Raw genomic sequence first — 5,236 nt, 5'->3', positions numbered from 1 at the left:
AACAAATTTCTGTGGCAGTTAAGACACTATTAAGGTTTAGAGGGGTTACAGTTTTTAAAATATGTAGGTTATCTTCTAATAAGTTTTTAACAATTATAAGAGTTTCATTAACTGGGGTATTAGGGAACAAACTGACGACATCAAAGCTAACCATAAGGCTATTGTCTTCAAACGTGATATCGTTTAGACGTTCAATAAAGTCATATGAATTTTTAAGACAGTTTTTCGAGTCCACAAGGGTATCAAAGATCTTAGCCAGATGGATAGACAGATTACATGTAGTTGCACCAGACATATCTACAATAGGTCTCATAGGATTATCAGTTTTGTGAATTTTAAGGAGTGCCTTAGTTAAATGGGAATCGGAATCTGATAGAGATAAAGTTGATATTTTAAATACTTCGGGCATAATTTATAAAATTGAATGTAAAACCTGTAATAAGGTTTACATCGGGGAGACAGAAAGAAAACTACTTGATAGAGTCAAGGAACATAAAAGAGATGTCAAAAACAAAAAAGAAACAAATGCCATATTTGTTCATCTAAAATTTAATACTTCACACCAGATTAATTGGGATAATATCTCTATTTTGGCTAACGAAAAGGATTATTTTAAACGTAAAATTACTGAAAGCATATTTATAAAAAAATTTAAACATAACAATTTTAATTTAGAAGCCGGAATCTCCTTAAAAAATAATTGGAACATTAATAACCTATTAAAATATAAAAATAAAAATAAATAAAATCCCGCGCCAACCTGGCACCCTCTAGATGTAAATAATCTCCTAGGGATAAAATGTTATACTCCCCCCCCTTTTTTAGATATATTGTTTTTTAGTTTTTTAGTGTATAGCTTATTAATGTGAAACTCACTACCCAGGTAGCAATCACACGTGTACATAAGGTGGATATTTGGTGTCTGTGGTGTTCAACACGTGGCACACCAACGAAACACGTGTTTATTTCGGTGTTTCTATGGTTATACAAACACGAATAAAAATCACGTTGAGTGTACACGTGTGTTTCCAGTATATTACACGAGATTGGAACACCATATTTATTTCGTGTTTCTTATACTACACAAACACGTGTTTATTACACTAAAAATAAACAAACGTTACAAATAATTTTTATAGTTCTATTAATACTAATAAAACACGTGTATAGAACACTATTTATTTACGAATCTTCCGAAAAAAATTAAATTACGTCATTTTTGCGTGTCTCTAACACTAGGGTATATTTGTGGTGTTTTTTATACTATTCAATCACGTGTTAAGAGCACTTCATAACAACAAAAGTTGCGTAATCTTGTAATATACGTGGTTTTTTCGTGTCTCTAACACTTGGGTATATTTCCGGTGTTTTTTATACTATTCAATCACGTGTTAAGAGCACTTAATATCAACAAAAGTCGCGTAATCTTGTAATATACGTGGTTTTTTCATGTCTCTAACACTAGGGTATATTTCCGGTGTTTTCTTATACTATTCAATCACGTGTTAAGAGCACTTAATATCAACAAAAGTTGCGTAATCTTGTAATATACGTGGTTTTTTCATGTCTCTAACACTAGGGTATATTTCCGGTGTTTTTTTATACTATTCAATCACGTGTTAAGAGCACTTAATATCAACAAAAGTTGCGTAATCTTGTAAATTACGTGATTTTTGCGTGTTTCTAACACTAGGGTATATTTCTGGTGTTTTTTATACTATTCAATCACGTCAGGGTTGCCATATTGGGCTGGAAAGCCGCCAATTGGGCTTCTTCTCAAAAATATTGGCTTAAATAAAAGGGTTGGCTGTTGGCTGGAAATTGGGCTTGTCGGGGTTTTGAGCGGCTTATAATTCGTCAATTCATGATTAAATAAAATGGTTTCATTTTGTCTTGAGTTTTAAAAATGGTGTCAGAATAGAATATGAATTGAAATTTCTAAAAGAAAAACTAATTTCAAAGTTTCACGATAAATGTTTGGCTTGTTTTTGGGCTGGATAGCCTAGATCTTAGGCAGTTTTTGGGCTTTTTTCGATATACCGATTGGCGGTTTTTGGGCTTGTTTCCAATTTGATTTTGGCTGGTTGAAGGTTTTCAATCTGGCATCCCTGGTAGACGTTCTCCGCGTTAAGTCGGGTCGTTTCTCGAATTCTCCGCGGCGTCATTTTCACTTCATTTCGATTTTCATTCTTTCGGCGCAAATTGTCCGCGTGCTTCAGCGAAATAAAATCGGGCCTTCGGCTTATTAGGCTAGAATTATTTCAAATTGAATTTCTTTGCCGTTTCCCGAACATATTAAGAAGGTTGACTAAAACAAAGCGAATTAAAGTAAGAATTTTTTGATTGCATAACTAATTTTGGTTTAAACAATATTTAAATCGTTTCATATTCATTCTTATAGCGCAATACACTTTGATCGTCATTATTTCGTCGCAAATTGTCCGCGTGCTTCGGGCCTTGGCTTATAAGGCTAGATTTTCAAGCCAATTTTAAATTGAATTTCTTGGCCGTTTCCCGTACATTTTAAGAAGGTTGATTCAAGAAAAGCGAATTAAAGTAAGAATTTTTTGACTACATAACTAATTTTGGTTTAAACAATATTTAAATCGTTTCATATTCATTCTTATAGCGCAATACACTTTGATCGTCATTATTTCGTCGCAAATTGTCCGCGTGCTTCGGGCCTTGGCTTATAAGGCTAGATTTTCAAGCCAATTTTAAATTGAATTTCTTGGCCGTTTCCCGTACATTTTAAGAAGGTTGATTCAAGAAAAGCGAATTAAAGTAAGAATTTTTTGACTACATAACTAATTTTGGTTTAAACAATATTTAAATCGTTTCATATTCATTCTTATAGCGCAATACACTTTGATCTTCATTATTTCGTCGCAAATTGTCCGCGTGCTTCGGGCCTTGGCTTATAAGGCTAGAAAGATTTTCAAGCCAATTTTAAATTGAATTTCTTGGCCGTTTCCCATACATATCAAGAAGGTTGATTGAAGCAAAGGGAATTAAAGTAAGACTTGTTTATTGCATAAACAATTTTGGTTTAAACAATATTTAATTCATTTCATTACTCATATAGCGCAATATTTTTTCGAAGAGATGGATTTTTTCTAAAAGCCTACTGTACAACTTTATATCGGAGGTCAGTTATTAGATTTTTGGTTTTCTAGCTAATTAAAATAGGAATTCTTTGCCTGTATTTAAATCTGGTCGTTTGTATTTAGTACTCTCAAATTCTGCATTCTGCTTTTAAATTAACAAAAGCGAGACAACAAGCCGCTCGCACCAAACTTTAACGTAGCCAGCTTATTGGTAACGACAAACCAAACTTCTGGATTTGGATCCTTTAATTTACGATAGGAGTGAAGTTAAAGTAAGTGATGAAATTTATTTGACAAAAATAGCACTGTGGTAAAAGATTTTCATCTGCGCTAGCGTACAATTGTATACCAGTTCGGCTTAAGAATTGGATAGCGTCGCTCGGTTTTGCTTTGACCCAATTTTTCTAACTAGAAAAACCCTCCAATCGTTAAGCCTAACTAGAAAAAACCCTCCAATCGTTAAGCCTAACTAGAAAAAACCCTCCAATCGTTAAGCCTAACTAGAAAAAACCCTCCAATCGTTAAGCCTAACTAGAAAAAACCCTTCAATCGTTAAGCCTAACTAGAAAAAACCCTCCAATCGTTAAGCCTAACTAGAAAAAACCCTACAATCGTTAAGCCTAACTAGAAAAAAACCCTACAATCGTTAAGCCTAACTAGAAAAAACCCTCCAATCGTTAAGCCTAACTAGAAAAAACCCTACAATCGTTAAGCCTAACTAGAAAAAAACCCTCCAATCGTTAAGCCTAACTAGAAAAAAACCCTCCAATCGTTAAGCCTAACTAGAAAAAACCCTACAATCGTTAAGCCTAACTAGAAAAAACCCTCCAATCGTTAAGCCTAACTAGAAAAAACCCTACAATCGTTAAGCCTAACTAGAAAAAACCCTCCAATCGTTAAGCCTAACTAGAAAAAACCCTACAATCGTTAAGCCTAACTAGAAAAAAACCCTACAATCGTTAAGCCTAACTAGAAAAAAACCCTACAATCGTTAAGCCTAACTAGAAAAACCTCCAATCGTTAAGCCCAACCATCCCAGATGAGCTTACAATAATATAATGTATGCCTGCTAGCTTAATTAAAAATGATCAAACTCGAAAAATCTTCAACCTGCTATTTATCTAATCCATATAAATTTACCTTGAAGGTGCTGTTCGTTCAAATTACAATTTCAAGAAGGCACAGGAGAACGAAATCGAAAATGTAATAAAGGAGTGGTTGAAACAGGCACGTAACAGGCTCAACAAACAAGAACAATAATAAAAATTAAAATGGAAATGACTTCCAAAATAAATTTTGAAACAACAATTTATGGCTCCAGTATTATTTAAAATGTAATATTTAAACTAGTATAAGGACGCTGTTTGGGCACGTGATGGTACGAGGTTTGGGCGCGTGATGGTACGAGGTTTGGGCGCGTGATGGTACGAGGTTTGGGCACGTGATGGTACGATGTTTGGGCACGTGATGGTACGATGTTTGGGCACGTGATGGTACGCGGTTTGGGCACGTGATGGTACGCGGTTTGGGCACGTGATGGTACGAGGATTGGGCACGTGATGGTACGAGGTTTGGGCACGTGATGGTACGAGGTTTGGGCGCGTGATGGTACGAGGTTTGGGCGCGTGATGGTACGATTTTTGGACACGTGAAAATCCGATGATGGGACACGTGAAAGTCCGATGTTATTACACGTAAATTTACGATGTTTGGACACGTGAAAGTCCGATGATGGGACACGTGAAAGTCCGATGTTATTACACGTGAAAGTCCGATATAGGACACGTGATCGTCCGATGATAGGACACGTGAACGTCCGATGATAGGACACGTAAAAGTCCGATGTTAGGACACGTAAAAGTCCGATGTTAGGACACGTGAAAGTCCGATGTTAGGACACGTAAAACTCCGATGATAGGACACGTGAATTTCCGATGTTAGGACACGTGAAGAATACGTTTATACGGCGTTATTAAACACGTAAAAAAAGGTGACATAGCAAACGTTATTATCACGTTTTTGGTTCACGTTATTTCAAATAGCCCTAGATCACGTGTAGCACACGTGGTTTTGCTACCTGGGTATGGTTCACCAGACTGAACGACGAGCCGCGGCTCGAAACGTCTCAT

At 35.8% G+C, this 5,236-nt stretch overlaps 1 long non-coding RNA gene across 1 annotated transcript; it reads left to right on the top strand.

Annotated features, from left to right (window-relative positions):
- The first annotated feature begins 2,104 nt into the window (after window positions 1–2,104).
- On the top strand, window positions 2,105–4,415 carry LOC149684091 (uncharacterized). Its single transcript, XR_016384186.1, has 7 exons — window positions 2,105–2,328; window positions 2,402–2,556; window positions 2,630–2,784; window positions 2,858–3,016; window positions 3,086–3,148; window positions 3,231–3,379; window positions 4,255–4,415. It is a non-coding gene; the product is annotated as an uncharacterized LOC149684091 (long non-coding RNA).
- Window positions 4,416–5,236: the final 821 nt, after the last annotated feature.

The sequence above is a fragment of the Phalangium opilio genome, unplaced genomic scaffold (genome assembly GCF_054372755.1).
Source record: "Phalangium opilio isolate 3A_F unplaced genomic scaffold, DU_Popi_V2 ptg000037l_1, whole genome shotgun sequence".
NCBI classification, from domain to species: domain Eukaryota; kingdom Metazoa; phylum Arthropoda; class Arachnida; order Opiliones; family Phalangiidae; genus Phalangium; species Phalangium opilio.
The sequence above is the reverse complement of the archived record's forward strand: the minus strand, read 5'-3'. Positions and strand labels throughout refer to the sequence as shown.